Source organism: Palaemon carinicauda, chromosome 39 (genome assembly GCF_036898095.1).
Source record: "Palaemon carinicauda isolate YSFRI2023 chromosome 39, ASM3689809v2, whole genome shotgun sequence".
Classification (NCBI taxonomy): Eukaryota; Metazoa; Arthropoda; class Malacostraca; order Decapoda; family Palaemonidae; genus Palaemon; species Palaemon carinicauda.
This window is the reverse complement of record NC_090763.1, coordinates 20,734,397-20,761,934: the sequence shown is the minus strand read 5'-3', so window position 1 is coordinate 20,761,934 and position 27,538 is coordinate 20,734,397. Positions and strand designations below refer to the sequence as shown.

Below are 27,538 nucleotides of genomic sequence, written 5' to 3'. Positions count from 1 at the left end.
CATAGAACTGGCAATCTTAGCAACACCTTTCACTCACTTTGAAAAGAGAAAGGTGCCACTCTCTCTCAAGTTTACTATAACTTGATCCATATTCCATGCAGAATGGATCCACAGGAAGCAAATGGAACAATTGACAGGGTCCCAAACCCTGACCCAGGTAGCAAAACCATCACTGTGATAGAGGCATGGCTCATAACTCCACTTAGGGTTAGCTTGATTATCACATCCATCCCAGACACATTTTATTTTGATTTCATTCATTGTAATGAACTTATTTATTTGAAAACCTCAGTTATATCAGCATTACCAAAGAGATGGGTAGTAAATATCCCTCTTTACCCCAAACACAGTACACAGCTCCATGTTACGTATATGAAAGAGAGATATGCTCACAAACTGAGTCATGCCTTAACTATTATAGATAATCGACCCTCAAAGGATGGGCAAGATAAGGGGGTCATACTCTTTTTCTCAGTTACTCAGTTGTTGAACCTACAGAGCCAACAGGTAGGAAAAAAATTAATTCATAATATTGTCAGTCTTACACAAGTCTCCAAATAGTGAAATAAAATTTCTATGGAGGAGTACTAGATTGAAATTATTTAACAAACCCAGATGACTCGCCCCTTAGATATCAACATAGATAGGTGACCTTGTAATATTGATAAAGGTAAGGGGTCATACTAGGTTAACCATTCTCCCCAACTACACTGTCATTGAACCCATGGCTTTAAAAGTCAGAGGGTAGGAGGGGACTTGGAAAACATGTATGGGTTAATTCAAGTAGGCTACCCTTTCCCTCCCTCTAATTCTGTACTTGTATCAGATGAGTATGAAAGATGATAATCGCTCCTATAAGGGGAGAAAAAGCTCCATGCCAGCCCCTCCCACTCTCCCTTAAACTTTAGGTGAGAAGAGAGAACAACCCCACTCCAAATCTAAACGTATATTTACAAAGAAGTTCATAGATGTGAAAATATTAGGTAATAGGTTATTTAAACTAATGGGTTATTCACATGTCCAATATAATCTTTTTATTACTAAACATCACACCCGGTTACAAAACTGCTATATAGGCCATTACTGCTATATAGGCTTCTGAATTGACCAATTCCCATCCTTGCCTAACCTAGCTAAGGTTAGATACTTAATGTAAATTTATGTATTCATATTTTAAGTAGGTTAGGAAATAACTTATGTTAATTGTTATTAGCAGTTAACAATTGGCAGTTACCAATTGAAAAACCGTTATCAGTAGAATAACCATGCGTAAAATCAGCTAAAAAATAGCAAGCTTCAAGTTATGCTAACCTACCCTTGATTGTAGGTCAGCAATAAGGCTAGAATAAAACTCGCCTATAGTTTTATAACCTTTACTTTATATATATAAACCTCCATGGAATAAAGGTTAAATTCGCCATATGAATCAACGGCAAACATGACCATAGATTTCACCCTCATTACGTTAACACTATTATTAAGAATGGTGGATAACTAATGATATGATTCCTGTTACTTAACTTGAAGATAGACAAAGATTCCTCACTTCAGTTAGAGACAAATCTAGCTATTTGTTGATGATACGGTGACAAAGCAAAAGATGTCATAGGGGCAAAGTTGGTAAGCAGGTAGCATTGTCTCCAGCTATAGTGATGGTTTTCCTTAATGACGTATCACCTATAGCCAGACGATTTCAGCATTTGAGGGGCTAGGTCGAGTTTAATAATGCCAGAACTCGAGGGTCTGCATTATAAACACCGAGTCCGTGCTTTGCACATTGATACTCTGGCCCTATAGCCAGGAAGACGATATTTTCTTTGGTAATTATGTTGTCTTGTATTTCCTGTTTTAGCCTTTTGCAGGAAAGTTCTTAGAGACAGCACGTTAACCACAAATATGATAGAAGTATGAGACATACAAGTAATTACCAATACAAGTGCTCTCTGATCATGATATAATTTTATTGCTTGTAGAGAGCATTATCCCTTGCTATTGGAGACTAAAGAATATTCCAAGATCTTAATTACTCATTCATACTACCAATACCTTCAAATCCTATTCTGAAGTTTCAAGTTCTTATGACCATCTCCATAGAATACTAAACAGCTGCATGTTCTCCAGATTGAATAGTGACCCAACAATTAGAAGAGGAGGTTTGTAAAATGTATAGACATGTTAAAATGCAAATCTTTTATTTTATTGTGAATGTTTTCCTTACAACTTCTTTTGTGCAATTGCAATAGCTTGCAGAGACATGAATGACAGTACAGTATTTGGGTTATATTAACATGTTCAGTAGTAACATGGTCCCTCTAGTGATGGTTAGTTAATAGAGAAGAAGACTCATAACCACACTGCTCCAGGGAGTGTAGCATAAGTAAAAATAGGAGGGAAGGCATAATGTAAAAAAGAGGATTTTCAGTAGTGTGTTTTGTTTGTTTTAAAGATTGCCGATACTTTTCGTTTATTAAAAAATTAAAGTATCTGACACACTAACCCCATTTTGGAGGTTTGTGTATTGAATTTCATTTCAGAAAGATTTTTGTTTTGTGTACTCAACATGAGTATACTGCGCTCTCTCTCTCTCTCTCTCTCTCTCTCTCTCTCTCTCTCTCTCTCTCTCTCTCTCTCTCTCTCTCTCTCTCTCTCTCTCTCTCTCTCTCATTTGATTTGATGTGAAATTATATACAGTATATATAGTCATTAACAACTAGTCCCCAATACCTTGTTAAAAGAAGGAATGTTGATTTAGCATTCAAAACATTAGCCTCACTAACAAGAGAATCTATGATGGATTCCCAGGTGATGAAGGAAACTCATGGGTGCTCATTGTGCTATGGCTGGCAGTGAATTATATATCTAGTAGTTAGCTGGATGTTGTGAGTTGCAGCCATGATAGAGATGGGTGTGAGATTAATAACCTCTTACTGTATGTGACTACATTTAGTTTTGTAAAAACAACTTTCAAGTAAATTGTATGTATAATTGGTATACCAAGTATCATATTTTGTATCACTTTATACCCTAACATAAACTCGGTTTCATTCCATTCCTGCCAGTTTCATTTTCATCATCAAAGGAATCAAGTTCTTTAACGGGATATTCGGAATGACAAAGGGCGAATTTTTATTTTTTGACAAAATTGTTATAGCAAACCAACCTCAGTGTAAATTGAGATGCATATCATAAAGATATGTTCTGTGCTTGAATATCTTAATCCATACCAATTTATAATATGGTGGCCAACAGATTTTCATAATGGAAGATAGTGATTGTTAATGTGCTTTTGGATCTATGTTTTAGAAGTTCTTGATATGTGTAGATGTATTCATTATTTTATCAATAAATTCCGTTTGAAAATAATATCTTCTAGCTCAGCAATTATTCCTAATTTTTATTATAACTAGAAACTGGTATGAGTTTCTTTCTTTTGAAAAAGTACATGGAAAATGAGTGAACATAAAAAAATGCGAAAAGAAATGAGAACGCTGTTCCTTTAATGAGAAAAATTTCTTTCTTGAAATTGATGAGCTTATATTTTTCCAATTGGTATCTGATTATATTATGATAGGATTACAATGAAGTACTTTAGTATGTTTACTCACCCAATCCATTGGCTCTCAAGCTTAATTTATGACTGATTTACATTTACGCTTGATCCCTCTACTGAATATTGCTCTTGATTTGCACCCTTTTAGTGTAGGTGTCATTTGGGTTTTTTGTCCTCTATGTGTAGATCCATAAGATGTTTTCTATTATCTCGTGCTGATTATTGCACTACTGTATTATTATTATTATTATTACAGTATTATTATTATTATTATTATTATTATTATTATTATATTACGTAATTAATAATTTTTATTTTACTACTATCATAAGAAGGCTTTGTTTCTGTTACAGTGAAACCCCTTGTTGGCCACCGTTATGCATAATGGTTTGGTGAACATCATTCAACCTACATAAATTTGAAGAAGTGTGTTAATAGAATGATTGTGCAGCTGTTTTAGCAAATGAGTGATCTGACTTTTAAGGTATGTGTCAACTGAAATCCTTCTGCTTATGTTTATTGTCCTACAATTGTTGAGTGAAAGTTATTTGATCTTGGAGGATGATTCCCATCTGAAGTGACGTGAGGGATTTCACTGAAAACTACAGTAACTTAACTGAGAACTTGTAGAGTTGAGTGCTATTGAAGCTGTGAAAAAGAAAGTGTGGTTTTCAGTATTCCCAAATGATTTATATTAAGAATTTGAATTGTTATCTCCTGTTGTCTTAAACTAATTCAACTCTCATCAAATTATTTCCATTCACAAGAGTTAAACATCAGAATTGATATTCAACATCTTCGACCTCACATTTTTTCATGTTTAGTTTGAGTTTTTATCCATCTTATTCCTCACAGGCTTCAGGTAATCTATGGTCATCTTTACATCATTAGATCTACATATTTCAAGAGACTTTATACTGTATATATTTTCACTTTCAAATCATATGTAACACGTTTATTCTTAAGAAAGAGGACTTGGTCTCTTTAGGCTTTTTTTTTGCATACAATATTAAATTGTAATGCACATCACCCGAAATGCTAAATTATTCATTATTTTGCATAATTATGTGGGAATGTTTACAATAGAAAAGGAAAGACGTCCATTTCGCCATCAAAATTATAGAAACCCATGAATACTTCTCTTGAATTTTTTTTTTAAAAGAATTTAAAATATTAGATGTTAGTCTAGAAGATATTATCCATGAGCACTAACTTTGGTATGGATTTTATTCTTAAAAGGACACAAAGTGGTATTGTGGTGTAGCAGCAATAAGTTTACATTGAAAAATTAAGAGTAGGTTGGGAAAAGCCACTGTGCCCAAAACACACACACACACACACTCTCTCTCTCTCTCTCTCTCTCTCTCTCTCTCTCTCTCTCTCTCTCTCTCTCTCTCTCTCTCTCTCTCTCTCTCTCTTTTTTTTTTTGTGGTTCTTGATGACTGGGAACATTATGCAAGCTTACCAGGACAACTTTTTCCAGAGACTTGCATGCCTTGTAACTTTGGCATTGGTTTAAGAATGAAATTTCCCTTGACATTTTCATAGCAATAAAAGCTGTTTAGATCAAAAGATTTTGTAATGCTATCTTTCAGATAATTATGCTTGGTAAATGTAATGCACTTGACTATTTAATGGGTTCTTTAGATTAGAGATTGGTACAGAAACAAGAGGGGATATTGCTTTTGGAATAATAAACTGTAATATGTTTTTATTCTTGAAACTGGTCTTTAAACATTGGGTGTGTGCGAGTATTTTTAACGAAGTATGATTGAGCGGATTCCAGTTAAAGTGATTTCATTGGGAAATTTAAATATTGTAAGAATGGAATGTAAAAGTTTTAATTGTTCTTAAAATATGCCAGGTTGTCGTAAAAAGCAAAGAATATTCATCATTTATAAGTAGATGAGAATTCTCTTTAGTTTCAAATCTTTTCTGTTCCTTCTTAGGACAGCAAATATGCAAATGTCCAAACATTTTTAATGTAAAATGGCGTTGTCCAATTAGAGGACAGCAGTGTGAAGTGCATTATCAGATTATTGAAGGCAAATTTCCAAATTTTCACAATTCGTAATTTTATTACACAAAACGAACCTTCGTGCTATTGGGGTTGCCAAATCATGTAACTTAATGATTTTAGATGATACTAGCACTGGGGCCAAAACTTTATAAGAAAACAAGTAAGGTTTTCATGCTTATGTCTGCATGCACACTGCTAAGGATAAAATGGACTATATTTTAATAAGTGAGAGGGTTTTTTCTAAATTTGGATATTCTTGCTAATCTGTGTGTGATTTTTTAATGCGACTTGAGACCTGTTGAGGTGGCAGGGATCCAGTACTCATAACATATCAAATATTTCACCTGCCCTAAAGTAGAGGATAAAGAAACTATACTGGATCAGTTTCCTACTGCAATATCGGTATATATTGTTTTATATACAGTACTCGTGGAAATGTAGATGCTCAAGTCTTGCATCATCTCAATGTAAACCCCTTTATACATGATTTATTACCAAGAGTATAATATTTCTGTACTATAAGAGAAAAACTAGTTTACCAATTAACCCCACAAAGGGGTTTCATAATTCTTGCATGATTTCTGTTGCCAAAGTATTCCTGAAAATATACTTGCATGGACAAGTTTAATTTGTTATCTATAACTATACCTATGGCCTACTCAGCTTACCAGTAAGCTTAATTATATTTAATCTTTTATTATTAATTTTCTTTTATCTTACATCCTGTACACTTTCCACCGGAACTTATGAAGTATTAGTGTTGTTCTTCAACTTTTTCCTGTCAGTATTGTTCTTTGTCTGTACTTTTAGTGTCCTTTTTTTTGCCTTTTAAGGATTTATGTTGACTGAAACCATCTTGGAATATTTCTGGTTTTAGTATGTCTCTAGTCTCCCTCTGTGGACTCCAACATAGGAAATGGTGTGCTTAATGAGGACTACCAGGTTTATTTTAATCTGCATTTTGTCCCTTTATTCCTTTTTTTCAAGAACATTTTAGCACATTCTTTTGCTGAAGTTTGCTAAGAGCTTGTTGATACTTGATTTCAAGATTTTTTTTCCCAATTTTGTTGATGGATATTTATACTTAGGTAATGTATGACCATTCAACATGGATACTGAAAAAAAATCTATGTATAGGGTTTTTCATCAGCCAAAATACCAGAGAAAGTAAGTGAGATGTCTTGAATGTTAAGAACTAAGAAGTTAATGTTAGGAGTGTTAATTTTCAGTGCTGTTTTGAGGCAAGGGTTTAGCTTTTCTTTGTAACAAGCAGTCTTTCTTAATCTGTTGTTCAGCTGGATTTCTCTTTAAATTGTTTCTTTAGATCATCTTGCATCAATAATGATATTAACATGATAGGATTTTTCATCTCATATCACTATCCTACAAGATTCAAAGTGAATCATTTTCATTAAAAAATTTTCATTTTTTATAGACAGTGGTGATACGTTTGCAAGTATCTTATCTTACTCTTAGTTTGGTTTGTAGAGGATTAATCTTCAATTGTGTGGAGTTATGTAGCATTGAAAGTCACTTTTAAAACAAAAATATATTTTTCGTGGTTTAAATTTAAACCATAATTTTGAAAAGACATTCTAGGCATAACTTAATTCCTTTAGAAAGAAATGCATTCCATATTTATATTCCATGAGATATAGAGGTTTAATCTTATGAAGAAAATGATCACAGGAGGAGGATTTTAGGATCTTGAAAAGATGAGGCTGACTTTGGTTGAGGTTTCAACTAGATTTTTCATGTATAGTTTGTATGGAAGAAAGATGCTTTGATGCTGATTGCATCATTTTCTCAGAAAGGTAATACAATCTCTCTTAGTATCTGTGAAGGGGAAAGTTTGATCAAATACTAGTAAAATACATTGAAGTTTGAAATCATCTTTCGTAATTTAAAAACAAACTTCAAATCAGATTATAATTACTTTATTTGATATCAAGAGGGCAGTTAATTCACGTAGTTTATGACAGAAAGTAAAAGGGAGAAATAGGCATATTAGTTTCCGAGCCAGTATTCTATATGTGGCTGAACTTCTGTACAGGTAATAGAATTCCTTGTTATTTAATTTCAAGTAGCAGCCTCCATTGGGTCATTTAAGTTAACTTATAATTTTGTCCCGTTTTATAAATTTTATTACATAGAGATAGGGTTATGCCTTAGCTATTTTTAAAGAGAGTATCTGAATTTTTGTATTTTGTAAATCTGTAAAAAACTATGTAGGAATACTATTGGAAAAAGATTTCAGATTTACTTTGTTAGCTGTGATTAGATTATTACATGGTACTGAATACTTTAAGAATTTTCCTTACTGTATATTAATAAAGTTGATTTTCAGTGATAATTCTTAGGTGTCAGTTACTCATTGGCAAGGGATTTTCTGTTTCCTGTTAGGGCTCAACATACAACTCTAATTAGCAGTGAGAGGATTCCTCTTCCATCAGTAGAGAGGAAAATATTCCAATATTGAGTATCTATCTGTTCAGAGGTCTTTTATGTAAGAATTTTCTACAATTTTATCTAAAATAACATCACAAATTATCAGCATTTATATTTTATATTTTACATTTAGTTTTTGTCATCCTATATTTATATACCGGTAGTTTAATTTTTTTTCTTCAAAATAGTACTTGACCATTAAATTGCTTGATTGGGACTTCTTACTTCTGGTAATATTATCCATAGCTCAAACTGCTCAAGTACCCATTTTTTAGCATATACTGTATCAAATATTTCTATTTTTTCATGCAAGGGTAGCATTGTTTTGAATCATTTTCGTATTTTGGGGCTACCTTGAGGACAGAGTATTTAGCTGTTTTAAGCAATTGTATGGCTTTCTCTGTCAATTTTAATTCCTATGCTGATATACTTTGCTTTGGAACTCTATGAAAACTATTTAAAGTATTTAGTGATGTACGTTTAGGAAGAATCAGGTCCTGAAGATTTATGACCACTCGCTATATGTATTTTGAGGTAGTATTTTGATAATGTTGGCCATCACAAGTTGGGAGTTTTGGTGTGTTATTGAGAATTTTTCTATGCATTTTATAACTTGTTATTTGATAGGCATACTGTATGTTTGTTAGAAGTACTTAGTGAATTCTTGTGAAAAAAAATTGAAGTTATTTTCATTCATTGTAGTTGTTTTTTACAATCTATAATAGTGTTTGTATTAACAGTACTTTTTTGTAGTCTTTGTGATACTGCCAAATGTAATAGTTAATCTTATCTCTTGTATTTCATTGTCTTTTATGTAGTAGTAGTGATAGTAGTAGTAGTAGCTATATTATTATTGTTATATCGTAGTAGTAGTAATAGTAGTAGCAGTAGTAGTTGGTGTAGGAGTTTATAACTAAAATTTTGTCTTTAATTTATATGGTGACACTTTAAATTACCAAGCATGAATTGAATTTTGATTATTAATGATGAGTTAGAATATGTTTTCATATTTCATAAAGAAATCCCCATATATGCCAGAGGCATGTACAGGGTATATTATTTTTTGTGTGTACTGTAATTAAGATTGATTATTCAGTCTTATGGAGCAGTGAATGCAGTAAATTTAAATCATGGTCTATTAATTAGGTTTTTAATTCTGGGATAATGTTATGTTTTCTTAATCGTACGAATGATAAACTTCAGTACTGTACTTCAGTTTTCATATTTACCATAAGCATTAGCAATCTTGAAGAACAACAGTGCTGATGCTCTCAGAACCATTGTTTGCAAGTTTTTCTCTAACCAGAGGCCAATACATGAAATATTCTCCTTTATTATAGTAGAGATGATGAGGTTGATTTACCTACTGAGTGTTGATAATAAGAATAATGTATTGAGAGAGAATATTGTTTAAATTTGATGGCAACTAACTCATTTGAATTTTTCTTGGTACAATTATGGCACAATATATTGCATTAGTTTATGAAATATATCATTCTGAAGATTTTTTATTTTTAGTAAAGAATAACCAATTATTCAGCAACAAATAAAACTGCAGAAAGTTCCTTGCTTTATGCTGGCTTGTAAGTATTTTCTTGGAATCATTGTGAGATATTGCGTTATGTTTAGGTAAGAACATAACTACTAACCGTTACAGTACAGATTGTCATCCTTTCAAAGATATATCTGCTAAAAAAAGTCCCGTTTAATGCAAGTAAAAAAGAGGGTAGTGTTATATCTGAATATTACCTGAAGATCTCAAAATCTTTAAATATTTGTTCCTAAAAAAAGGGAAATGCATACATTATTCCATAGTAGTGAATGGTTGTCTCTTGTGACATAAGACATCAGACAGGAAAGGGAATCAGTTGGTTGTCAACTTGATCAAGATTAGTTATTGGTACATACACACACTTGTACAGTACTGTACCTTTCTGTTATAACAATCATACTTGCTCATTTCATAATAATACATGTTTAAGCATTAAGTCTATATTGTCATAATTCTTATCACACAAATTAGGCATCTATTTGATTAGACCTCTATGCCTGTTTTAAAAGCTAAACCTTTATGCTGGCATTTATAGACCTCTTGTAAGAATTGATGCTATAAAATCATAGACCTATTAGAGGAATGATAATTATGTATTCCTTTGGCCTTAGTATGGTTTAAAACTGATTTATTATATTATTATTATTACTAGCCAAGCTACAACCCTGGTTGGGGAAGCAAGGGCTTCAACAGGGAAGGAATTGAAATAAGGGAATAGCAAATAAACTATATATGAGTAATGAATGAAAAATATAAAATATTTTAAGATCAGTAACAAAGTTAAGATAGACGAGTCACATATAAACTATAAAACGAGACGCGTCAACCTGCTCAACAGAAAAGAATTTACGAAAAGCTTGAACGTTTGACGTTCTACTAACTTTAACTACCTGATTGGGAAGATCATTCTACAATCTGGAATGAGACTAATGGAATACTGTGTAGTAGTGTTTCTTATGATCTTATGATGAAGACGAATGACTGATAGAATTAACTGGATAGCTAGTACTACTATCTAAAGGATGGTACAATCTGGGAAGATCCGAATGTAATAGATGATTTAGATTACGAAAAATATTATGTAACATACATAAGGAACCAATTGAATAACAGAGGCAGATATTAATATCTGGATCAGGAATAAGGAATTTGATAGACTGGAAGTTTCTAGCAACAATTTTAAGACAAGAATCAGCCGCTGAAGACCTGACAAAAGAACAGTGCTGTACATGAAACAAGATATAATGAAAGACATGAGACATATCCTAAGCATAGCTCTATAATGAGATTGACCTTTATATCGTTATACAGGGTAAGCTTATTATATAAATCAGAGGTGTTAGCATAGGCCTGCTATATGCATTAAAACTTTATAACAGGCATGTTATCCTAAGAACTGTAGCCTAGCATTTATTTTTACTATTAATCCTTTGTAAAAATATTCAATGATATTTCTATATTTTTTAGTGATACAAAAAGGAAATAGGCAGTTGGTAATATTTATCATACACACTAGCGTATGGAAAAACTGTGCTGCTAACTTTCATCATATCAAGAAAGTATTTTTTTCTTGCTCAAGTCATTATACTATAAGAAGAAAACAGCTTCAAGTCCATTCTAGAATTAATAAAATGGTCTAGATTTACTGATTTATGTTAAGCACCAGTTACATTTTCCTATATAATTTATTTAAGAAAACCACTAGAGAAAAATGTGCAGTGAAATATCTGCCTCATTCTTACTTTGAAAACTGAATTGATTCTTGGATCGTTTTCACGAACACTAGCTACTTTATAATCCTACATGTGAAGGGATTTATTAAAGTTCTATTTGTCTATATGTTTACTGTATAAAAGTTTTTAATGTTATATTTCCTTTTGACTATGTACACAATGTCAATTATCTACTGCACCATTGATTATGAATGGAAACACAGTATATCATTTAAATGGTTTTGCCTCACCACCAAAGTACAGTATATATATTCTCTTATAAAAGGTGAATAATTCAAACCAAATGGACAGGTCTTGGAGGTAATTTATCATTATTATTATCAATTTTATAGTTTCATAATGGTTGTGAAAGAAAATATCATTGGTTAGGAAAATATAATGGAATACACAGGCCTACTAACAAAAATAATAATTTGAATTATTTGATTTTCTTTTCATGTTGCAAGCGAGGGCCGGTAGACCTAACTGTACACTTACAGTTTAATATTCATTGTTATATATTTTGTTTTATGATAAGTAACAATAAGTAATGAATAGTTTTTTTTTTGTTCTGTACAGTACAGTATATGCAAAATATTAAAATTCTCTGATATGATAAGGACCCTTTCCAGATCCCAAAAATGGTTTAGGGTGAGGCGCAAAAAAAAAACCTTCCATTCTAAATAAAGAAAAAATAATAAAGGAATGATAATGGTTTAAATTTCCCTTTATGTCAAAATATATAGCTCAAGTAAAGGTTTAACAAGAATTTACTAGTTACTGAGAAAGTGTCATAACAGCTCCTTTCATTTGTGCATTGGATGTTAGTGTTTAGGCTTATGTGCCACCAGACAAATAGTTTCCAGATACTGCTTGCTGACTATAGCTATATGCCTAATGTTTGAAACATTGAAGGAAATGATGCAATTTTATAATAATAATGGGATATGGAAGGGAAAACTGTGGATAGGACTGAATGACAATGAAGTTATATTATTCTTTGATATAGAAATCTATGTTAGGTATGAAAAGTAACTTGAATTTTTGAATTATAGTGTAGTATGGTATCTTGTACACACTGTATGCTGTACGTATTGGAGAGGGAATCACAAAAATTCTGATTTATGGTGTTTAATTAGTTTTTCATGCTTATGGATTTTATTTTTAGATTAAATAGTTTTCAAGTACACATTAGTTCTTGCAACTGCTTGGTAATTTAAAGAATCCATGAATAGCGATTATGTTTATGAATTATTATGGTGTACAGTATGTAGCAATAATGGTGGTAACCAAACAACCACAGGTAACTATCCACCTCAGATACATATACAGTAGTGAAATGTATTAATTGGAAACAAAATATTATCCCATTTTCATTATCTAGGTTGATCTTAACAGCTATCTACTTAGTTTCTTAACTGTGATTGTTTTAAAAGTTTGAAGAATAAATCAGAAGAAATGCTACTGTTATTTATGGAATAAGCAGAATTTTCAGAGTTGGAAAATAGTTCTTTCCAGAAATCAGAACATTCCTTTCCCTATAGCCTCTCTTATGTTATAAAAGAAAAAATGGAGATTCTGCTGTGAAATATTACATTCCAAAATTCAGAACTTTGCCAAATCTATCCCTTGTTCTGAAGTTAATCATGTTTTGCTGATTATTGCACATATGTAAAACTGACATGGATAAGAGATAATTAGTAAACTTTGTATTTTTCCAATTCTGTAAAAGTTGATCAGTGTCCTGTTATAGCATAAATCCAAGACACAAGCCAAGTCTGCTAGATGGTACATCTGCCAAAGTTTCCTGACAGACAACTGCCAGATATCTATGTACATTAGTAACTTAAACCACATTAAAAAGGGATTTGGCATCTGTCTTGAGTTTAAGCCTGAAATATGTAAGGAATTTTTAGCTACAGTATTTTTTTTTTTTTTTTCTTAAAATGTCATTGCCATAATTGTGATGAATTCTCACTACTCACTGTTGAAAAAGTTTGAATGAACAGTCCCTTGTAGCAAAGTGTAGAAGGAACTGTTCTTTCAATAGATCTGTATAAGCTTCATTGTATTTAATCTTTTTTATCATTAGAATCTTTACTAATCATTTAATTGATGATATGAGCACCATTTTCAATTTAATATATTTGCACTATAATTCATATGAGCACTTATAATCTTTGCACCTTTCTTCATAACAATGAACATAATGCACCGTCTTGCACTCGATAAAATTTAAGCTCTGCTCTTTTTGAATGGTGATGAATCAAAGACTATTGAGCATAGAATTTTGTCCCTTGTTGACTCATGTTATGGATCTTAGTGGTTTTACATTTTGGTAGAGGTTGGATATATATATACTGTATGTATATATATATATATATATATATATATATATATATATATATATATATATATATATATATATATATATATATATATACTGTATATTGGTAATCTGTATTATTTGCATTTTCTTTGCTAAGTTTATAGCTAGTATTTTGTAGGTTACTGGGAGTATTCTTATTATTGTATTCATGTTTAACAATCATGTTTGAATTTTTGAAAATATGTCCTTTATAATCATTAGAAGATTACACATTTTATTGTAATTTACTTTTCATTCTAGTCAGGTATATTAAGAGAGTGTGATATGCATTCATTCGTTTTTTGCCTTAGTTTTTCTTTTTTACATTTTAAGAATGAAATGGAAGAGTTTACAAATGGACCACTCTATTGTATTTCCAATGTTGTACCATGAATGCCATGATAAACTTAGCCCTCCTTTACACCTGTTAGAGCTTCTTGTCAGTGTCTTTAAAAGGTTGGGCTTCATGACACTTTGCCTGTTGTTCTATGACTTTATTAGTGGGTTTAGAAACTTCCCTGTGCAAGGAATATTGGACTTGTGCCAGGGTGTTCTTTGGTGGCTCTTGAGCTTTATTTTAGTCTAAAGAGAAAAACAATAAGAATAAGCTAGTTACTACCGTATATGCAATAGATGTGTTATAAATATTGGGGAAATTTTTAAGAGATTTTATGAGTGGCGTCATATTCTTGTCCTTTGCGTATCCTGTATGTATTTGTAGACTGATATTTTTGGTCTTTTGTAAGAAATGTACTTTTATTTGTTCATGAGTAATTTTGGATGGTTTTTCACTTCTGTATTTTTAGGTATTTGGTTCCTTTTTCAATATTCATTGCCATAATTGTGATGAATTCTCTCTAATTGTTGTTGAAAAAGATTAAATGAACAGTCCCTTGGGACAAAATGTAGAAGAAAACAGAAATAAACAAATATGGGGACAATTTCTCATTGATTGTTAGGGGTGCTGTTGCATCATCAGTCCAGTCAAGTTTGTTTCTAGTAATTATCTATTCTCTTAATTCTGTACTCAGTATATACTTACTATTATTATTGATTTTGTCCTATAAAAATAGATTTCTCAAAAGCTATTTTATATTAGGTTTTACTTTCTCAGTTTTATATATCTGGGACTCTTGTCATCTATTAATATATATAATATATATATATATATATATATATATATATATATATATATATATATATATATATATATATATATATATATATATATATATATATATATATTTGCAAATTTTTCTCATATTATTAATGTATTTGAGCACAAAATATTTTATAAAAGAACTTATGATCTAACTAGAATTAAAAGTATATTAATAACTTATCACAAGAAATCTTTCCAACCTTTATGTCGGAGATGCATACAGAAAGGCAAATGATATAGGTCCTTATAAGAACAGACATCTGGAAAAAGGACATATGTTTAGAAATATGTTACTTGACAATGGTCTATCGTTTTTAGTGTGATTTTCTCATATTTTTAGATTAACATGTGCTTTTTAAAGTTTTATACCTATACACAAAACAACAAAGTCTTGGTGGGGTAAATCCTGTAAAGTATAACGAATTATTAATCTGAGATTGAAAATTACATTTTAAAGATTTGATTTTGACTGTGCGTATAACGGCTCTATTTAAGCAGCAGAACAATTAGGCTATGATAAGAGGCTCTTGATTGATAAGCTATGAAATATTGAAAATAAAGGTATGGTATCTCCTTGGGCATTGCTTGTTCTATAGCTTTGAAATAATTTTTGTATAGCTCCCCTGATGTTCTTAGTGCTTCTCTCTCAAATCTGTTTAAATGCTGATGTCTACCCTAAAATTGGAAATTTCCTCTTTTCTTTTCTTGCCAAAAAAAAAAATCCTTTAGTTAAGTACAGTATTGAGTTAATCTTAAGGGATGGCAACTCTTTTCTTGCCAAAAGAAAATCCTTTAGTTAAGTACAGTATTGAGTTAATCTTAAGGGATGGTAACTGCCTAGGCATAGCTACATAATAGTTTCTTTGTCTTTTCAGTTCTTTAGCCTGATCACGAGCTTCAGATGTTTTTCATCGTCTGCCATCCAGATTTTGTTTTCTCTTATTTTAGGTTATTTAACACTTTGATAGGGGATGTGTTTCAGTATTGCTATGAATTCTGATGAGAGTGGTTCATCTTGCACCTTCCACGGCTGCAGGATTGTGTTTTGTTTTATCTTTTAAAGGAATGCAGTTTGCTAATAGTTCCCTTTCTTAAGTTATGCTCAGCTTATAGTTGCCTGCTTTAATTGGTATAGATATGAAATCTAATTAACATTTAGTTCTAAGGATAATCTTGAGAAAACTAGGCTTGTTAATTATATTAGATATTGAAGAGTCACTCAGGCTATTCTGAAGCTTACTGAGGTTAACAGTAGTAAGCTTCATATGCTTTTATTATTTTTTCTTTGAGAATATAAGAAGGCCTTCAAGTCTTTGGGTAAGGCAATGTTTCTAATCTAACCTGCCCTGTTTCAAACCCACGGCTGACACCTCAAGTTTTGCCTAGCGGTTCATGTGAGCAAGTCGGTGGGGTTTTGATGGTTCACTGTGTAATCTAGTCTGCTCCATAAAACCTCGTGATTCTGAGATAGAAAACTGGACCGGGAGCTGGGTCCTTATATCCCTCTGTTTGCTGAAGCATTGTTGAATACCTTTTAATAGATATTTTTATGACACAGCATATGAAAACAAATTTTATATAAATATTTAAAGTTTTGGCTAGCAGGTGAACAGTTGCATAGTGTTTTGGATTGGAGTGGGATTCATCTCACAGTAGGCTTGGTCACTAATTTGTTTCAAATTTTCTCTAGTAACATTAATGTACCCTAGCGACATTAATGTAGGTTAGTCTATGTACAGTGGAAACCTATCACCTGTCTAGTGTAGTCACAAACATTACCATTAAAAGTAAACAATGAGGAAAGCGTGAAGTTTCATTTTAGGTGTATTCACCAAGCCATATTCCTGAAATCATGATAATACAGAGGAAGAAATGGACTCAAATAAGATAAATCCATAGGAAATATATTTTTGAAAGATAGCAAGTAAGTTATTTAAGGTGAGTTCTGATAATGCATTTTGTTCTCTGTCATCAGATGCTGCCACTTTTAAAATGAGTAAATAATTATCTTGGGTAAAAAAAGCAAATATTCTATTTGATTTCATATTTGGTGTTTGGATTCTGTTCCCACAAAAATATTTTTATTTTAAAACAAATCAAGTGCCTAACCTTGTCAATGCCTCAGTTTTTTTTTTCTTTTTGCCTTGGTTGACTAAAGAAATTACGTTTAGTGTATGATTAAAATTCTCTTTTTTGCAGATTTAATAGTGAGGGTTATTTCAATTGGTATAGAAAAAGAATTTGCAGGTCACCAGGATCTTAGCCATATTTTAGATTATCAAGTTTGTCCAGACAAAACTAATTCAAATGGGTGTTGTAAGGCTGCAGAAATTTTTGTGAAGTGTGGGGGGGTAAGCATAAGGAATAAATAAGTTTCTTCAAGCCTGGGGTGGTTTCTGGTGTACAGATACTGTTTGGGTACTCCCATGTATTGGATCCCATATTAGATCAAATATTCTTTTAAGTTGCGATGCTAGTAGCCTTTAGAGTGCAAAGTGGCACTCTGAGGTCTATTTCTTGTGAACTCTCCTTTTCTCCATACTATTCAGTAAATATTGCTTCTCAAGATTTTTCTTTGGTACATCCAAGGGTGTTCTTGGGAACACTGATACAATTTTGGATTTTTGCTCTGACGGCAGATTTTGCCAGAATGGCTACATGACTCATCCTATAGGCGAATACCATGACAACTCTTCCGAGAGATCCCAGTAGAAGGAATCTGGTTTGGGAAAACCTTCAACTAAAACAGTGGTTACTGTCTATGCTCTGTGAGGGATAGCAAATTCCTCTTGTCCTTCAAACTTTTCTTGTCAAAGGAACCATAGCATTATGCAACTTACCTAAACAATTCAGCATAGGCTAATTTTTTGCAGTAGGCATTTAAAAACTTTTAGAAAAGTTATACTAGAGATGGAAGGTCTAAGACCCCTCTCCAGTTTTTATTTATTTATTTTTTCTTTACATCAGACAGAAAACCATGTGTCAGTCCTCTGGGCAGTTAGGAATAGAGCTTGGATTTTTTGATAGTCTGGACTGATGCCTCTTTACTCATTTGTATACTCGGGATTCTAAGAAACACCTCCGGTTTATGAATGTTTCAAAGATATTCCTATTTTGGCCCTATGTTCCAGTATTGTTATGGGTCTTTACGTATTCATCAGGATGATGGCTCCTTTCTCGAATGGATGGGGTCTCTTAAGATTAGCATTCTGTTGTTTTTGGAAACACTGTTTTTTAACATGTCTTTGGTAGGGATTTGGGTTCAATGATTATGGATACTTAAGTACTGAGGTGTGGAGCTCTGGTCACTTTGGAGAAGTTTCATCTAAGTTCAACTCAAAGGATTCTTTCTTTGGGAATGAAGAGGGACAGTTTTTTTTACATTCATGGGAAAAAAATATTTTTTTTTTTTCAATTTATGAAGCTCAAGATAATGAAATCTTTTGGTTCAGTTGTAGATGAAGTTTTTAAGTACTATGACTTCTTAAGGAAGCTTTTTTTTTAGTCACAGGAAGAGAAGGGAACTCGGCATTGGTACAAGATCTTCAATTTGAACTTCATTTGTAGTGCATGCTAGTGTATTTAGTATTTATACATGTACAGGAGAGGCAAAACCATCTTCATCTATTGGAATGGTGGGACAGTCCTTGTCATTCAACCCAGGGAGTGTCCTTGGAAGTTAGGGTTCTTGATATCTTTTATTTTTTATAAATTCTTCCTAGGAATGGTCGAGTGCAACTATGGATTATTGTCTTCTGTCAAACAAGTTTTCAATGAAGGGATCATCCCTTGTAAGCCCTTCAGGCTCAGAAATCTCTAACAATGAGTTTGTGAGTGGCTGTATTTTCAGAATAAACGACAGAAATGGCATGGATTCAGATTGGGAGGGAACCAGGTTGGAATCCCACATCCTAATACTGGAAATACTTTTGTATTGGACAAAGTGAATGGAAATAACCCTTCTATTCTGGGACAATTAAGCATTTTTTAGGTGCTCAGTTAAGAGGATTTACACTTACTCCCAACCAAATGGTTTCTCATCATCAGTGTGTTGGGGGATTTAGAGTTGGTGGAGAAGGCCAAACATGAACATGTTCACAACATCACACAGCAAGAAATAGATGATTAGCTGACCAGTTGGTAGATGGTAGCCGTGCTACGGGAATGGTAGATCCTTTTTGGCTACAAACAGGGTGGTTTACATTTCTATGGCATCTGTGGTTCAGAGGCCTTACAAATTCTTTTCAGAAAACCGGTTTTGAATTCGGTTGATCTAAACTTGAACTCGCTTCATTTATTCAGAGGTGTTCTGTCTACTGTATTTAAAGAGCCACAGTATTTTTCTAAGTCCTTGTAAATCCTCAAAGGCAGTCCACCAAGGATTTGTATATGAGACACTTAGAAATGTTTATTTTGATTAGTGCAAATGAAGGAATGCTTTAGTAACAAGAATTAGTATGTTGATTTTATTATTTCCTTTTTTGAAAGGAAATTGTCTATTGAAGCTTTAAAGGATCAGAATTCCCTGTATAATGCCATATTCAGGTATCTAGAATTACAGTCAGCCTTCTTTATTCGTGGTTATTAGGTAACAGAGACAGTCGCGAAGAGCGAAAATCCGTGAATACTTGCTGCCCTAGGATTGGATAATCTTATAACCTAACAACTTACTGCCCATTGCATACACGTGGTCCACCTTTATTATTATTATTATTATTATTATTATTATTATTATTATTATTATTATTATTATTATTATTATTATTATTATTATTATCATTATTATTATATGCTAAGCTACAACCCTAGTTGGAAAAGGAGAATGCTATAAGCCCAGGGGCCCCAACAGGGAAAATAGCGCAGTAAGGAAAGGAAACAAGGAAAAATAAAATAACTAAGTAACTCGCTGTACTCCCTAATATTTTTTTTTACTTGGTTTCTGTCACAGTTTAAATATTGTATTACAGTATGAACATATTTCAGTAAGTGCGCAATACTTGTGCAATTGTATACTAAGTACTGTAAACGGTAAGACTACGGTACACATAACACTAATCATTGGGACACTTGCTGTATATGTAAATTATGTACTGTCACAACAAAACAATGTTGTTCATATCTACTATAGCATTTACTAATACGTTATGGTAGCGTATGTTTCTATGTGTACAGTACTATCCCTACAATACAACTTAATTAGCTAAGATAACACTCTTTTAAGTGTTCGCTGGCTTCGGTAGGTTTACTTGCACTGTAGCCTACATTCATAAATTGTACATGTTGTAGAATACAGCAGTATTTACATATAGTATTGTACAGTATAGTTAATAAACAATACTGTATACAGTATTACTGTACTGTGCAATATGTATTATAACAATGAAAAATGAAAAAAATTAGTGTGTACATATTGTACACAAACACCACTAACCCTTTTTGTACGAAGTTCTACACTGTATCACATCGTGAAGCTGGATGCAACTCTTGATGCATCGTCTCTTGCGTACAGTACTGTACAGCAATACGAACAAAGCTGTGAAAAAAACAAATATGTTCATTAGTGAAATTATTTGGATAAATACAAAAGTACGGTACACATTGATCATGTATGTATGGTATGTACTGTACTCCTGTAAATGCATAAGTACAATAAGTACTGATCATGTATGTACTATACAGTACGCACCATACTTACAAATATATTTTTTATAATATTGCAGTATTGACAAAAACAAAAAAATTACAATACAGTACTGTAATAATACTTACCGAAAAATATTCTGCCAAAGGCACAGTTGGTGAGGTGGATGGAGGATAAGCCGTGCAGTTACAAATGGAGGAAGTGAGCGATGAAGGGACGTAACTGCACAGCATGATATGTCTACACTGATGAGTCATTGCTGCTGTAAAGAAAGACTCAAAATGGATTAGTACAGGACACACTTTAATAAAAGATGTACAATACATATGTTTTAAAACTAATACTGTATATTTTAAAGCTACTAGTGTAAATTAATGAAAACTTAAATTTAAAGTTACCTTTATAAATCTTGTACTGTAATTACTGTTACAGAACTGTACAATTGGGAAATGTACATAAGAAAATACTGTACTATTTTGTAAGTAAGGTAATGATAATCAGACAAAGGGTTCAGAAAGTATTTTTTGTTCTTGCAAGTAGCAGAAAATTTAAGTGTCACAGTGATATTTTCAATACAGTAGTGTCCCCTTAAAATTGAAAGAAAATGGCAATATAGTATTAAGAAGACAGTTAGTCGCAGTATAAAATGTGCTTTTAATACAAACTACTGCTTATAATTCACAAAATAAAAGCATATTTTACTCTATAACCACTCTAAAATTAATAACAATCTTAGTTACATATTACCAATTAAAATGACTTGTAACTTCACAAAATGAATTATTATAATCTAAACACACACCAAATGAATGTAAAGAAAAAAAAAGAAATTAAAAGCAAGCACAGTCAGTTGGGGTGAGAAAAGCACCAGCAACTCAAACATAAGCGTGTATACTTAACAAAATAAAACTATACTGTATTGTTTGACTCAATGATTCTAAAATTAATTACAATTTTAAGGAATCCAGGGTGTTAGTCTTTCGAAGGAAGCGAATATCTCCTTTGACCACACCAATCTTCTTGGACAGGTCAGGCCCTATTAGCCTGTTTATCCTAATTATAAACAGATAAAACCAGGTAGATTGACATTTCCAGGGAAGAAAAAGAACCTCAGTTTGCTTTGATAGGGACTTTCTACTTACCAAGTAGTGAGTCCCCTGACCTAAAAGGTGATGGTTGTATTTCTCATAGGAACAAATCCCAAATCTTTTAAGTGATTTGTAATTTTCCTAGCCATATAAACCTGAATCATTTTAGTTAAAGTTTCCTTTTCAACCAACCCTCTCATTCCAGAGCCGAATGCTCATAAGTGAAGAGACTTTGACAGGTAAGGGGGAAGGGCTCCTCTTCCTCATTGCAACATTTTGATTAACTGTTCATTAAAATGATTTAATGGCTGTCCAGCTTGGACTGAAAATATATTCTGTATCTAAGGGGTGCAGGTTTGTGTAGCTGGGAAAAATACACATTACTTAAAAAATGTTATATTCTACTTACATCATTGAAAAATTCAATCATTCCTCAAAGTAATTCAATAAATGAGGCGGCGTAGAAAAATTTCTATGCAGGAATGTAAATTATTCCTCCCTGCCCAAAGTCCTAAGCATGATTTTTTTAGGCTCAAGATCATTAGAGTTAATGATCTCATTGCTAAAGCTGTTTTAATTATAGCTTTAGTATCTGCTAAATGCATTAATTGACAGCAGACTTTTTTTCTATAATGTAGGGTTTGGAAATGGGAAAAAAATGTCTCGACTTCCATTCAGTTAGAAATTGTTTGAAAACCAAAGGTTAACCTCAAAGGCAGTATATTGCATTTCATTTTTTGGAGAGGAAAGGTTTTAATACATCAAAGAACCGATCTCTTTTTTTCTGTTGAGAGATGTTAAGTTTTCTTTAGACAAGACTGAAATAATTTGGTAATTTCCTAATTGGTCTGTAGGTCTAGGATTTCAAGTTGTCCTCTTTCCAAAGTGCTATGTGTTTTTGTTTTAAGGGTTTTGTGACAGAAACACACTCACAATTAGATTCAAGTCAGGTGAAGGACTTGCAAATTCAAATTCATAAAGAAGCAGCACAGATACCACTATACTGTATCTGTAAGTCTCTTAGGAAAGAATATTTGGCAGTAGCTCAGTGGCGTACCAAGTAGATTTTTGCAAAGATGTATCTAAAAGACACTTGTTTTTCTTATAAATTTACTGCCTGTTGGGTGCCATGATAACTGTTAGGGATGTATTGTAAATAAGAATTTACAGTTAATTGCTTAAATTTGGTTGAAGTGTATTATTGATTTTCTCAATGGGAATGTTCAAGGTCTTTGGTGTTGTAGTAAGTGGATAGTTTGAAAAGATTGATAATGAGAATATGTTTGGAAGCCAATCTGGAAACTTTTACTTTGGCATATAAGTGGTCACTGTTGAACTAGATGAGTCTAGTATTTGGTAAAATTTATTGACCTAATACATTCCGTTTCTTTCTTTCATTTACTAATGTCTCCATCAGTGTGTGGGAGTCAGCACTATGAACATCAGGAGAGTTTCATAGAAATAAATGGAATTTGATAAAATTTGGGCGTTGTGCATAACATGCCCACCTCCTCCACATTGACTAGTGATGTCAAGTGGCCACTCATCTGATTTTATTTGTAGACTGAAAACGCAAAGAAACTATGGCATTCTCACACGTAGATAGTAGCGAAGGAAAGAATACTGGAAAATTCTAATTTTAGCATAGACATTGGCATTTAAACAACTTTAAGAGAGAAGAACTGTGAGCATCAGGGGATTATAGAAATAATATATTTTATTAATAAAATTCTGTTTTTTCTAATTTTTAGTTGTACTATCAATTGGTTTTATTGTTTGTACTGGATTACCTCATGGTTACTTCATGACCTTGGGAATAAGGTGTTCTCTCTGTTCATATAATATTCATGGTTTAAAATAATTTTATTTTGACTGTCCATCTTATTTAGAGAGGCTAAAGTTTACATGAAATTTACAAGCTCAGATGGTACATACAATATAATTCTAAAGTACTAATGCTTTCTATTGAGCCTATCAAGTCTGAGTTGATTTTGTAATCTTGTCAGAATAAAGTAATGCCTCACAACATGGAATTAATTGGTTCTGTAATGGCTTCCGTTACGTGATTTTTTTCGTCTTGTTAGTCACTTTTTACATGTAAATGGCCTAATTCGTTCCAGACCCTACAAAAGCACCACCTTAAATTATTATAAACAGAATACACACCACTAAACAGTACTAAATGTATGACAAGTACTGTATTTGGATCATTCAATAATAAATTAACCATTGGTAACCTGTAAAAGAAATGTCTGACTAGAGCAAACAGTAAAAATACATAACAAGTGTGGAACCTTACCTTTGGAGTTAGGCAATGTCTGAGAGCGAAGTGTGGGGCGGTAGAGGAGGATGACAAAAAAAGCAGAAAACGTTAACACTTAATTTTACAAAACAGATCTATAAATGATAGAAAATATTAACATTTAATTTTAGAAAACACATTTATAAATGGCAGGAAATATTAACACTTAATTTTACGCTAAACTTAAAATAAAATTTCTTTTCTTTTTTTGGCTTTTTCTAATTATTTTTTTTTTACTTTACGTTTTGTGTTTTCTGAATTTAATTACACTACGTATTTTCATCATCGCTACCACTTTTCTTTTGTTTTTTTATCTGGGGCTTGGTCTGCTTCTACCGAAGGCCTCTTTTTAAAATAATGATCCAAAGAAGCTTGTTTCTGCCTGCTTCTTAAAATTTTCTGGAAATGACTCGGGCAAACCTCATTTCAGTACTCAAACGCACGACCTGTTAGAATTTTTTCTGGGTGTCTCTTTTCTACGAGAGCCACTATTTTAAAGTAGCCATCTAGACCCTCCTTAATTTCTGCTGTTGTCAGTGGGTCATCCTCCTTCCCCCCGCTGTACTCTTCCTGAACGACGTTCACTTGCATGGCCTCCAACTCCTTCAGGTAAGTTCCTCTTGGTGCTCCTCGATAAGCTCATCAATGTCGGCCTCATCAACTTCCTGAGTGTAACAATCTCAGCAACTTCAGATTGAGCAACAGTCCAAGATCGTCAACATTTTCGGAATTGGCTTCAGCTTGGTCTGAGTGGAAGCCCTCAAAATCTTGTGCGGAGATGGCATCAGGCCACAGCTTCTTCCCAAGCAGAGTTCAAGGTGCTCCTTGAAACCTCCTGCCAAGCTTGATCGATGTTTTGAGGCATATGACCATATCAAAATGCTCCTTCCAAAATTGACGAAGGGTGAGGTTTGTACTCTCAATGATTTCGAAACATCTCTTGAAGAGATATTTCGTATAAAGCTTCTTAAAATTTGAAATAACTTGCTGGTCCATGGGCTGGAGGAGATGGGTGGTGTTTGGTGGAGAATAGGGAACCTTGATGAAGGAATATTCTGCTTCAGTATCTTCGTCAAGGGCAAGAGGGTGAACAGGGACATTGTCCAACTCCAGCAGGCATTTCATAGGGAGGCGCTTCTCCTCCAAATACTTTTTCACAATCGGACCGAAATAAATATTTATCCACTCGATGAACAATTGTCTTGTTACCCAGGCTTTTCCATTAGCCCTCCACAACACGTTTAGATTTTCCTTAGTGTCTTGAAGACTCGAGAAATATTGGAGTGATACACAAGCAGGGGTTTCACTATGCAATCCCCACTGGTATCTGCATAGAGTGCAAGGCTAAGCCTATCCTTCATAGGCTCATGCCCGGTTAGCCTCTTTTCTTCTACCGTGATGTACGTTCAACTAGGCATTTTTTTCCAAAAAAGCCCAGTCCCGTCGCAATTGAAGGCTTGCTGGGGACTGTAGCCTTCCTCGGACAGTTAACCTGTGGAACGTCTTAACAAAGGCTTCAGCCATTTTCGTGTCCAAGCTTGCAGCCTCCCCATGACGCACCACCGAATGAATGCCTGAGCGTCTTAAATTTTTCAAACCACCCTCGAGAAGCCTTGAACTCTGGGGGTGCCTGCTTCCATGTTCCTTCTCCTGCCTTGGTTTCGGCCTGAGCATGCAAGAGATCACCAAAAATGGCACTGGCTTTGTGGCAGATTATCGCTTCGGTGATAGTGCCTCCAGCCATTTCTTTGTCCTTTACCCAGACAAGCAGCAGTCTCTTCATCTCATCGTGGACGTGGCTCCTCTTGCTGGAGAGACAATCACGCCCTTAGAAGGTGTTGCTGCTTTGATAGCTTCTTTGTGTGTCAGGATCGTTCCTGTCATAGATGGATTTCGGCCATATTCCTTCGCGATTACACTTAACTGCATGTCAGCATCGTAATTCTTGATTATTTCCATCTTCATCTCCATGGAAAGCATCATCTTCTTCTTTCCCTTGAAATCAGCGACTTTCTTAGAACCCATGGCTAATAATGTAACATAATATCACACACAAGACAGTACAATTTTTATGAAAGCAAAATTACAAAGACTAAGTCAATGCGTATGATACCGCTGCCGAGATGAAAAGACTGGAACGCTAATGCGTACAGAAGATGCTGACCAATAGGTAGAGCAGGATGTTATGGTGGTAACTAGCGTTTCAGTAGGGAGATAACCAATGGGAGTGCGGGAGGATGGTAGCGAGTTTACAAGCTGGCGCTAGCGATTTTCAAAATCAGTCTCGGACACAGTCGGACTTTCGCACGGTACCACCTCTAGTTGTTTGAAACATTTTTTCTGATGCGAGTTGTAAAATTCTTCGTACCTCGTTTTGCAGAGTGAAAATTTCGTAAGCAGATTCTTTCGTGTCGAGAGGTTTTACTGTACTAATTTGATATATATACAGTCCTGTAACAAAAAGTAACATTAATCTAGTGACCTAATCCAATCATGGCCATATTTTTTTATTTTAGCAAACATGAAATTTTCATCTAAGAATTTCTTTCAGAGAAAAATAGGATTTTTAACCTAAATATGTTGGCATGAAATTTAGAAAAAGCTAGTTTTAAGTACAGTAAAGGGGTAATTTTGTTAAGCAGTTCTTGGTGTCTGATTTTTATGCTCGTTAAGCATTCAATAATGGTGCTGAATTATTAAGATGTTTCATCATAATACTATAAGCTGGCAATTTATCATATTCACCTGTTAGATGTGATAATATTTTTGTAGCTTATGCTTTACAGGTATTACTTTTATCAATGCTTTTTCCTTTTACATGATAAGAAACCATTTTTTTTTTTTTATAAATCATTGAGGTACCAGTAAAGCAGTATAAAGATTTGTGAAGATTATCAAGAAATATTCTTGTTGAAATTGCACCAGCTGTTTTTCTTGGATGAAAACAAAATCAAGAAAGATATGGTTAACATTAAATTAAGTTGCTACATTAGAAGCTTTAAGAAAATTTGAAATATTTTGTGTTGCTTACAGAATATGATGATTTTTGTATTTTAAAGTACTATATGTAAAAGAATAGGCCAGACTTTTCAGTATATGTGTAGGCAAAGCGAAAATGAGCCATAACCAGAGAGGAGGATCCAATGTAGTATTGTCTGTGACCAGTCAAAGAATCCAATAACACACTAGTGGTAGTATCTCAACTGGTGGGTGGTGCCCTGGCCAACCTACTACCTAGTTAATAAAATTGGGAAAGTGGGAAATTTACATATTCATACATACAGTATATCTTAAATAGCTGATTGGATTGACAGTATTATCTTTTATATAGAATGTCATATAAACATATTCTAGACAGCTGTTCTTTCTGCCATGAGAAGTACAGGAGTAAAACTGAGATGTCAACGACTACCCAGTATTTATAGACACTCCCTTTTTTGTAAATTAGCTTCAGAGGCTTTTTAGGTTATATTTTTAGCAATTCTTTTAACTGAGTTGAATTAAAAAAAATATAATTAGTGCCGCTAGGTACTAAGATGCCTTTCATTTCTTGATGTCTTTAAAATTGTTCTTCATAATGTATGGGGCCTAGTGTTTTCCTAAAGATAGTAATATTATTTTTAAAGATATCTTGACAAGAAGTTTTATCTTACCTTACGAACTAGACCCAGCATTTCTTTGATCAATATTGGTAC

At 33.2% G+C, this 27,538-nt stretch overlaps 1 protein-coding gene across 2 annotated transcripts in view; it reads left to right on the top strand.

Annotated features, from left to right (window-relative positions):
* LOC137631063 (uncharacterized) overlaps positions 1 to 27,538 on the top strand; it is a 307,769-nt gene that overhangs the window by 204,254 nt on the left and 75,977 nt on the right. For both annotated transcript variants that reach the window (XR_011041845.1, XR_011041844.1), the window contains exon 19: positions 3,904 to 4,034. The gene's annotated coding sequence lies outside the window, so the exon portion shown is untranslated. The remainder of the gene's footprint in view (positions 1 to 3,903; positions 4,035 to 27,538) is intronic.